Raw genomic sequence first — 11,864 nt, forward strand, 5'->3', positions numbered from 1 at the left:
GTTTGACAAGCTCTTGGAAATTTCATAGATTATATCTGTTTATTGCTTAAAGTGAACTATCATTGCAAAAGCTAAAATCAAACTTCTGTTGTGTATACATATATAATGTATATGTATATATATGTACATGTATATATATATATGCATATGTGTATATATGCATATGTATGTATATATACAGGGTGTATCAAAAAGGATCATCTGATTTGGCATGTCTATATTTCGAACAGTAATAAACATATGCAATTACAAATTTTTTTTGGATGAAAGGGAAACTGAAAAAGTTTTCATATGTCCTTCCATTTTCAAAGGTGTTCCATATGTCCACCTTTAGATATACGGCATATGTCAGATGCGTTCCACGTCTGCATCGGAGACTCTGGGACGGCCCGCCGATTTGCTTTTACACAGACAATCTGTTTCTTGAAATTGTTCATACCGTCGTCTAATGCTCTGTGATGTAGGAGGATCAACACCGTACTTATTACGAAAGTCACGCTGAACGGTTATTACAGACTCACACTGCGAAAAACGTAGAACACAAAATGCTTTTTGTGGCCCAGACGCCGTTTTCACTAGAACTGAAGTGGGCGTTCACTCAAACGCGCTGCGCTACCTAATGGGAACCATGTAAAACTTGAGAGTTTCCTCTTTCCAACAGTACGTTGTTGGCGCCTTTAGCTCGAAAAACAGAATAGTTATGATTTTTTGAAATCGGTTGATTCTTTTTAGTACACCCTGTATATATATATGTATATATATATGTATATATATATATATATATGTATATATATGTTTATATATACATATATGTATATATATATATATGTATATATATATATATACATATTTGTATATATATATGTGTATATATATATGTATATATATATGTATATATATATATATATATATATATATATATATATATATATATATATATATATATATATATATATATATATATATATTGTATTTAAAATATATTCTTTTCCATGTGTGTATTTTAGCCTGAGTGTTTCAAAGATGCCAACATTCATTGGAAAAAATGTGGTTCTGATACAGAAGTAAAGTTGATGATTTTTGTAAATAGTGTACAATTGTGTATATATCTCAATCATAAAATGAATGTGCATTTACGTGCTGCCAGACACATTAAAAATAGATTTAAATATTCGCTGCAGAATCCTTTTTCACATCATATTGAAAACAAGTTCGAGGAATTACTTCTTTAGCTAGTTTGATCACATTACTGCATTTTTTATCTTGTCACGTTTAACATTGGTTTTAATTTAAGTGTGAAGCATTATGTTTGCTAGATTAAAATGATTTTTATTCAAATTGTAGCTACAATATTGGGGGTAATATGTTTTAATGCGTCATGAAAATCATTATTTATTTCATCATCAAACTTGTATCATACTCCATCTTCTTTTTTTTTACGGTGAAGTTAGTTTACTTTTAAACTTTTGTAAACCTGTATGATATTTTTTTTTAATAACAATGTGCTTTTAAGTCATTTGTTTTCGATTTCACTACATAAGCATTTTCATAAATATTTACTGGCATACACAATGATACAAAATGCTTTTAGCAGCAAACTAGTGATATTACGAATTTACAACACAAGTTTGAGGGTAATTTTGATTTTTATCCTGTTTTCCAATATTTCTGCAACAACTGCAACAATAGATGCTAATAGGTTTCAACTGTAGGAGGACATTAAGAATACTGTAATGATATAGAGATGCGTAGCTTGTTTGCAGAAAAAAAGTGAAAATGCCTCTTTTGAGTAAACAAGAAACAAAATAAAATGAAAAAAACATTTGTAGCTGGTTAGTTGAAAACATTTTTAAAAAAAATCTTTGAAAGAATTTGCGTATTTTCTCTGTAAGGATATTTTAAAAGCATGCATAACAACTGTGATGGATATTTTGTGTCTATAAATTGCTAGTTGAAATTTACATTATAATGATGCCTTGTTGAATTTTATTCGAGTTTTTATTTTGGTACATTTTAAAGTCATCTTCATCCATGGGAGTCATTAAATAATTAAGTGCACCGTTGGCAGTATTTTTTTAATCTCATAATTTAAAACGTTTGACTAGATATAAATAAGTTATTTGTTTATATATTTTAAATTTAATTATGCATAAAATTATCTAATACTAAACTCAAACAGCTATATATTGCTTTATAGTGATCTTGAAATAGATTTTGTTTCATATCAAATCTAATTTAGGGCCCTAAAAATATCTCATACATTTCTGAGAAATGTTAGGAGGGTTTTAACCCATTTCTAATTGTTTTGAACAAAATAAAACAGTTAAAGATATTGTATTAATAATATTCATTGCATTTAAGTTCCGCTTAATTTTCTCGGATCTGAGTTTAAAAACTAAAAGAAATGTTTCATTAACTTTTGTGATTTATATCACATGTAAAATATCTTGAAAAGAGAATTCAAAACATTAAATAAAATTATCTGCATATGAATTGTACTTATCTAAGGGATGTGAAAATGTTCAGTGTTTTGTATGGTATTATTTTGGTTCAATTAATAAATTAATTTCAAACAATGGCTGAAAAATTATAATCACATATTAATTAGAAAACTTTATAGGAAGAGTTTTTTTTTTTTAATGGAGGGGGAGAGGGATTTCTAAAAGTTAAACTGACACAAAGTTTTATACCTACTTTAAATTATGGTGTACCCTCTCAAAAATTTTTATTCTGTTTTCCTTTAAAGATATGACAGTGGCAAATTCAAATTTGGTCATTATTCCTAAAATTCAAGAATTGTTTATATCGAATCTGAACTGAAAGTTGTAAATTCAATGTATTACTATGTTTTATAAGTAAAATAACATAAATTGTGTCAAAGAAATGTAACTTTATTTATGTGTGCAAGACATTATTTATTTTCAGTTAAGACTTTTTGTGTAGCTGTTACCTATTGCTATATTAAGGTCACTATAAAAACATCAGCTGTTCTGAGAACCATGATGGCATTTTAAGGATAGAAAATATGAATTTTTAATGTCTTTTGTTCCCCCCTAAATTAACAAAGTGTTTAAAATGCTACTGAGTCTATCCTTAAATGAACCAAAGGATCCTTGACATTGTTATAGATTGTATCAATAAATAATTTTTATAAGTTTAAAAATAGTTTTTAAAATTTATTAATAGTTTCTTAGTTAAAATTTAATATTTGCAAATTATAAAACAAATAGAAAGAAATCTAAAAATTGCATGAAAGAAAGGAAGGGGGTACTGAAATACTTTCATTTCTTTTAATTTAGTCTAGCTTAAATCCTATCCTCATTCCAATCATGTGAACTTAAGAACCTGTAATCAGTCTTGTTATTAAATTCAAAATTTACTCACATGAGTAACCTTTCCCTCCCCCCTCCCCCTATGTGTTGAGATTTTTTTTAATGAATAAATAAGGTAACATTTATTTTAAAAAAACATTTGTATTTTGTTATTAATTATATATTTGTTTACTATAATGTACTATTTTACACCTTGACTACCAATACTGTTTTTGGCCTCAGAATAAAGTTAAATTATTCAATCACGTCATATTGTTCGAAAAACCAAATCTGAAAATTAAGTAAAATAGAAAAATAAGTTTTAAAGAATTATAAAATTTAATTTGAAAATAAATTTGTTTATGCCAGCCTTTTTAATTTCTTAGTATCTCCCCAGAAACGTGTCTCTATTTATAACTTATTCAAAAATATATTCGTATCCAAACGCAAACTAGTAGGAGCTAACTCTTAATTGGCTATCTTGATCGGTATCACCTAACAAAAATTATTTCATGATTGGCAGCAGTCTAAGTGTTTTTTCCCCTACGTTTTATGTTTTTTCTAGAAGGATATACCAATTTTAAGTTTCTAGAGTACAATCCTTTTGTTCAAAGACAAAACTGCTTACTTTAATGTATAGAGTTAAAAGTTGCAAAAATGATGAATTGACTAGTTTTGGTTCATTATTTTAAGCACTTTAAAATTCTTTTTTTTTTTTTTTTTTTTTTTTTTTGTTAAATATCATTTTGACTAAAATTTATTCAAGTTATTAACTAACTGGAAATCTGATAGTGTATAGTATTTTTATCTGAATGAAATGTATAGAATCAAAAGAAATCTCCTCCAAAATATAAAATATTTATTAATAGCGGAAAATATTAAGCATTCTTTTCTGAGCATATTTTTCAATAATATTCTGAAAAACAGATTCTGTACAAGTGATTTTGTTGTCAAATGAATTTTAATTTTATTGTTGTTGATGTAATAAAGAATTTTATAATGTAGTACATAGAAAAATAACTAATTTTAGTTATTTATATCATTTATATCAGTTACAAAATAAAATCTTGATTGTCATGTTCTCTTCATTCATAGTTGTTCTTCCATATTGTTATACTTTATAAATCATGTTTAAAAGTGTCTGAACTCCTGTTATAATTCATTAGTTAGCAGCATTTTTTAATCATTTTGGTCTTTATGCAGCTGGGGACAGAATTCAATTCTAGGACAGCCGCTATCCTGTTCCTTATTTGTAAGAAAATCTTGATTAGTTGTACCCTATATGAATTCATTTATAGTTTTAAGAACTTTTAAAATCTTACCATTATGTTGTACAACTGGCATTTGATTAGCTTGGAATATGTTTTAATTAAATTTCGAAATTATCTTTCTTGTTGACTATCTACATTTTAATATGAGTTTTAACATATTACTTGAAACTTGACAAACTAATCTTCATGTATGCATTGACTTAATACACAAAAAAAAGCAGCTGTAGTTGCCAACTGCTTCAAATCTCCTGCAACTTTTTCAGGAATTGATTTGAAATCTAATAAGCCTGAATTTGCTTCAAAAACAAGATGTGGGAAATTATTATTTTTTTTAAGGTATGAATGATAATTTTTTTTTAATTTAAATTATTTGTTTATGAGTCAACAAATAACAGGTTGACAAGAAATTAAAATATCAGAGGAATTTTAACTTTATAATTTTTTTTCCTATACATTTTACAAAAAGTAAATTTTGGAAATCAGTTATAATAACGTTTCAGTTTCTATTAAATTTGTGAATTAAATAACTAAGTGAATACTAAACTGAGACAAAAGTTACTTAGATACCATGCAAAGATATTGTCCAAAAGGGAAGAGAAGTTATTATTTTTTCAAACAAAATACTTTCAATATACTTGTGAAGGAATACCTTACACAAGCTGATGTTACTTCTGAGAGTTAATATACAAAAACTCTATTGATTATACTCTGCAGCACAGTATTTATAATTTTGCTATTTGAAACACATTATTTGAAAGAAAATATCGATGAAAAGCCAAATCGAATTTACCATTAATTCATAGCATTTTTACTTCAATGATTACATTTAAATAAAATATTGTATTGTCTAACTTCAATTCACTGATGAGCTTTATTTATAGGTGTAGGGATGGGAGCATGATGCTTGGTTTCTTGGTAAATGTAAATTAAGGTTTTTAAAAAGTTTAAAATGTTTTTGAATATTTTTTAATAAAAATGTACTTACATCTAAAGAAGAATTCGGTTGCATTTGCAAGTGATGCCCAATGTTGTTTTTAGAAAGAAATCCGACATTACATAAAATTTGTTTCAAAACCGGCTGAGGAATGGTAAACAATGTTGAGATAAATGACTTTTTAAAATATCAATTTTTAAATAATTTCTTGGGTAATGATTTCATTTAATTTGATGCAAAGATTTTTTCTCTTTTTAGTTTTAATTAAAGATTTAAAATTTAAAAATATCATTAAGTTGAAATATATGCTTTAAATCATGTGATTTGTGTCATACACAGCCAAAAATGTATTTTTATCGTTCCAGACCCTTATTTTAACATTTTAATTGCTCAAAAATAATATTACTAATTCTAAACTTTCTTGTGAAGAACATTGAATATTAAACCTGTCAGTCCATGAAATTCGGTTAATATCAAGATCTCTTCAAATATCATGAAAAATAAGTAATTGCATTGAATTTTGGGTAAGCTGTTCATGACTTAATACGCTATTGCATACAACGTAGCTTCCTTGATTCTTAGAAATATTCATTTTTTTTTTCACCCCTCAAGTATTCTTTGGAACCCCCCTAAAACTCTTGGTATATATTTCAGAAAGAAGTTTTTACATTGGCAACAAATATGAATATCCGTCAGGGGTGCCCACAAAGGAGGGGGGTAGAGCATGGCACAGAATGTGCCATTGAAATTTTTCAGGTAGGGTTCTTAAGAATACTTGGAAAGGAGGGTGCTCTGTAGGCATTGGGTTGGGTGTGCCGTTGTTCTTGAGGGATATAGACAGTGGACACCCCTGTATCTATTACTACTGAAAAGGGAAACACTATTTTTTTTCATTTCAACAAAGAAGCAATCTTATTTTTCATTCGCAAAATTTCCTCATAAACTAGCTATTTTACTACAGCCCAAAAGGCTTTAAATTTTTTTCAATGCTGCATTTAGAACGTTCTGAAATTCTTTTACAATTTTTGTTTTTAGAAATTTCAAAATGACCCCTGCATCAATAAAATGCCATCTTTCAACATTGTGATGCTTTCATTCAGACAGAACCTGCAGTTGACACCTACTGTTTTTTCTCCCATCTTTGGATTGCGGGAAATTATCCTGTATGTATATAAATAGAGAAATGATCAATATGTACTGTTCCTGAGGTCATAATCAACACCTTCCCCATGGGTTCATGTTTGACACAGAAATTATCTATATTCATTATGTAATTCAAGTTTTAAAATTTATATAATTACATTAAAAAAATTTAAAAGTATCTTGTGAAACTTGTTAATATGGAAACCTTTGTTGTTAAAATGCTCTATTTTTATTCAAATAGTGACTAAGTACTTAGAAACCAAAATAGACATTATAAGTGCATGTTTTGTTGATCATAACTTTTTTATGCTGTTTTTTTTATTTTTCATTTCCCAGAGTATCACCAGAATTTTTAAGAATTTTTAATTACACTTTATCTTCAAAGTTTGTTACTCTTTTAATATGTTGCGCCTTGTTAGTTGCATTTTTCATGTTTTATCCATTTTTTTAAATTAATTTTTACCATGTACTGAAATATATAAAGACAGTTGCAGAATTTTTTACAAAGTTTTAAAAATGTATTGGTTGAAAAAACAGTTGCAGAATTTTTTACAAAGTTTTAAAAATGTATTGGTTCAAGTTCCCTTGAGATAGAGATAATATATTCCTCATACCAAACTAAACATAATCTGGGATTATTACTCAACTAGATATCTCCTATTAAGTAGAAACGTAACTTTTTTGGTATATTCACCAGTTATTAGCAGAAGTATAATTGAATTGTTTGAAAGCAAATTATTGCTGAAAATTTAGTGTACATTTTATAAATATTATTTGTATAAAAAAATATCAAGCATGTTTTTAACTGTACTGACAGTGTAGCAATCCATTCATTAAAACTGCTTACTTAAAAGTGTTTCATTTGTTGTTATTTTTTACTAAACACGATCAACGTTTTTAATCTTTGAAACCTGTTTTTGATAAAGTCATAGTTAAAGTGGGATTGGCTTTTGTCGCAATAGTCAGGGGTTCATTTAGAAGGAAATTGGCTCTGTTTACAAACCATTCACAAAATTACAAACCTGAAAATGAAACCATACAAAATCCTAAGTTCTAAGAATAGATCTTTCATAGGAGCTCGATTTAAATAATAAGTGTCCCATGTGAAATTTGAAGCTCCAAAAACCTAGCAATATCCACTGGTTAAAGAGTCATGTTTTGAAAACATTGTGAACAAGTACTTGCATTTATGAATTTATTGTTGTAAATAATTGTAACCTTTTTCTAAAGCTAAATTTCACATTAAAGGACTCGTTAAAAAGACGGAAACAACCCCTGATAATGAAAATTTTCGAGCAGTTTAAGCAATCTTGAATAACTTTAAACTTTGCTAATAATTCTACCCATTTTAATATTTTGAGCTGGGGCTCTTTTATCTGAAGTCTCCTCCCTCTCACCATCACCACTCGTTGTCAATACATTCATAATTAAACATTAGTTTATAATAAAATTAAAGATTTAATAAAGAAATTAATAGTTTTGATGTTTTTAATCAGATTTAACTCATATAAATTTGAATTATTGGTGGATAAAAAAATGCTTCACTTATTTATTTTTTTCGATTCTAAAATGCTTTCTAATAAGGTTTTGCTTATTGGAAAGTATTGCTTTTTGAATTGCTTTGCTTAGCTTTTGAATAACAATTTTAACACTCCTCCTTTCCAAGAAGTTGGTTATTAAGAGCAAGAATCTTAGAGAATGTCATGCTTGTGATTCATGCCATCTCAGATTTTCTCTAAAAAATTACCAGTTATTACTTATCTTATTTCCAGAATTTTTTGTTCTGAAGTTGAGTTGTTCAGTTTTTATGGGCTCCTAAAGGTCAACGCGCAGAAGCAAAAATTGAGCAGATTTATAAGACATGGAACTTGTTATGAGCCACAATTGTTGCCAAGAACAATTTGCCTCCAAATTCTTTTTTACTTCCTTTTACAAAAAAGGAAGTATTGTATTCGCGAAAAAATTTTCACTCAAAAATCGCCCTTAATTTCCATTTTGCTCACCCCCAAATGAATGTTGAGTTTTTTTTTTCGATTCGACCACATGCGGAAAAGTACCTAAGAATGTATAGACACGCGAAATATCCATTTTGACCATCACCGAGGTAATTACAACGACTTTTCTCGTGACGTCTGTATGTATGTGCGCATGTGCGTATGTGCGTATGTGCCTCGCATAACTCAAAAATGGTATGTCCTAGAAAGTTGAAATTTGGTACATAGACTCGTAGTGGGGTCTAGTTGTGCACCTCCCCTTTTGGTTGCTTTCGGATGTTCCTAAGGGGGTCTTTTGCACCTTTTTGGGGGGAAATCATTGTTAATATCAATGCAAACTTAAGTGGTGTTACAATTTGACGGACACTTGGCGATATATCGCCAGTCTTTTGGTCGCCAAGTTTTGTCGCCAACTTGGCGGAAAATTTGGCGATTTTTTTTATCTGGTTTTAATTTGGCCATCGTTTTTAATATTTAGAGATTTAACTATTGAATCACATTAAAATTGCCAATAATGGGAAAATGACATTAAAATGGAGTAAAAGGAAGTCATGTGAGGCACACATCAGCTCGTTTGTATGAAGGACAGAAGGTTCAAACTTTACAAAATGAATTTTAAATTTGTGGCGAGTTATTGCCACAAGGTCAATGAAGGTCACAAAAAAAAGTGGCATTTTTGATGTTTTTTAGCATTTTTGAGGTCGAAAAATAGATTGCACCTTTCAGTTGCTATGGCAAAAGTACTGTCGCTTGAAAGGTAAGTATGTACACTTTGTAAAAATGCATATGTAACAGAGGCAAGTTTAATGTGCTTTTAGTTACATTAGGCCGAAATAGCGAAAATGTCACATTTTACCGATATTCAAACTGTGTTATAACTAATTGCGCGAACAACATATTGAAATAATTTTTTTGCCGTTATCATGCCCTATTATTGGTCTTACCAAAACAGTAAACTCTATTGAGGCGAAATGCTTTAAAAAATTTTTAAAAATAACTTTGCCTATTTTTGTCATCATGGATTTCTCTTTCTTCATACTATTTGCCAGGATTTCTGGTATTCTAATAATATAGTTTGCAATATAAATTGATGTTTTATTGTTCTGTGACACATACAGTGGCTCCCAAAAGTCTTCGTACACCTACGACTTTCAACGAAATAGGCCCTAAATCATTGGTTAGAATTAATATTTCGGAATAGGTATTTAATTATAAGATTTATGATCAATTTTTAACAAAACTGCATGAAAAGTTTTTAAAAAATATTAAAACTTAATTTTTAAAAACTCAAAACCCGAAAAGTGCCAGAAATTTTATCTCACAAAAGTCTTCGTACACTTTATAAAATGTCTATATATTATTGAATAATCCAACTTTTGATTAAGTTATTAATCAGTAGAATATCATACAGTATTAATAACACCTTTTAAACATCTGGGAATAGATTCCATTCTTTTTCTTTCTTTTTTTAGCGTAATTTCTGAGTAAGTGTTCTACCACACCTCGAGTATTACTATTTCTAGCTCTATTTTCGTTTTAAAGCCCTATTTTCGTAATCTGCCCTCCAGATATCTCTAAATACGTTACATTAAGTTACAATCTGGAGATTGAGGGGGTATTTTCTAAACTTTAGGACAATTTTCGAGTCACTAGACGCAAAAGTTGAAAACCGTGTGCTTCTTATCGTTATCTTGATAAAAAAAACAAAGTTGTTTCCAATAACCAAATTTTTGGCTAAGAGTTCAAAATTGGTTTTTAAAATATTTAAAGGAACAGCATGATTCATTATTTCATCAAAAAAATACAAACTACCAAGTCCTGATGCTGATATGCACCCTCACACTAAAACACCTTCACCGACCTGATTAACTGATCCAACTAAGTTCTTAAGATTAAGTTCCTAATTTTTTCTTCTACTTACAGTTATACAACAATTTAACCAAAAATGTTGAATTAATTTTTTCTGTAAGTAAGACATGATTCTAAACTGTTTTTAGCTTATTTATTATTGATTTTGGGCCGAAAAACGTAAGCTTTCTGTTTTTCGCACGACCAAGAAAATTTCTGCAGGAAGAGGTCCCATTTAATCCAGCTAATCAAAGAACTTGGCGAACAATTTCAGGTGAAAATTAAATGTAAAATGTTTCATTTAACTCTGCAGAAACTTTACAGTGCTCAAATGTGTATTTTTTATTAATTTTTTAACTTTAAATCTACGATCACGTTTTGTCAACTTTGCCGGTTGACCTTTTCTTACCTTGTTTTCGGTCCGATTTCTTTCTTTAAAGCATTTTATCAAGCAATTTACTATACAAACAAATAAATTAACTAATTTAGAAACATTTTAAACCAATTTACCACTACTATGGGAAAAAATTCAAATTTTGAATGGCGTTTGCGGTTTTTTACGAATACCAGCCATTTTACAGTAATAAGCAATATATTAAGGAATAAATAAACAAAAAATTAAAGCCAAATGACTCATAAGGGTCAACATAATGCAAAAATACTAATAAAATGGCATATGATAATTTTAATCATGAATTTATTCGAAAATTTTTGAGTGTATGATGACTTTTGTGGCGTGTTATTTCTCTGTCTCTTCGTTTTCTGACCCATTTCAAAAAAAAGATCCGTCAATATTTTGAAAAAAACCAATGGGTTATATTTAGAATGACATAGGAAGGATGTGAAAAAATATTGGAATTCATATTCGAATTCAGTTTTGAGTTATTTTGGTTTTACTAAAAAATTTCAAAGTGTACGAACACTTTTGGGAGCCACTGTATATGGTATTTTTTACATTCATTTAACTTAACATAAGAGATTAATAACATTTAAATTTTGCATATTTCAGTGTGAAGTAATTTAGTCAACATTTTCAATGTTATTATAGGAAAAATTCTTATTTTTTTAAAATCAAACATATAGTTCCATCTAAAACTCCTGAATGTGTTTTTAGCATGGCACTTTAAATTGATCAGTTTCGGCACATTTCTGTAAAAAAAAAGGTTTTTTTTTTTTCTTTAATTTTGTACTCAAGACTGATTTTAACTATTACATTTTTAAAATTGTAATAAGAAATAATTGTAAGATAAATTAGTTTTTGTGTGTGTGTGTGTTTTCAAATAATTCGCACATTTAGCTCAAAAAAAAATTCCGACAGAAATATGTATATCTTTCCGAAAATCGGTAAGTTTACAATTTTGTC

The sequence above is a fragment of the Uloborus diversus genome, chromosome 1 (assembly GCF_026930045.1).
Source record: "Uloborus diversus isolate 005 chromosome 1, Udiv.v.3.1, whole genome shotgun sequence".
Lineage (NCBI taxonomy): Eukaryota > Metazoa > Arthropoda > Arachnida > Araneae > Uloboridae > Uloborus > Uloborus diversus.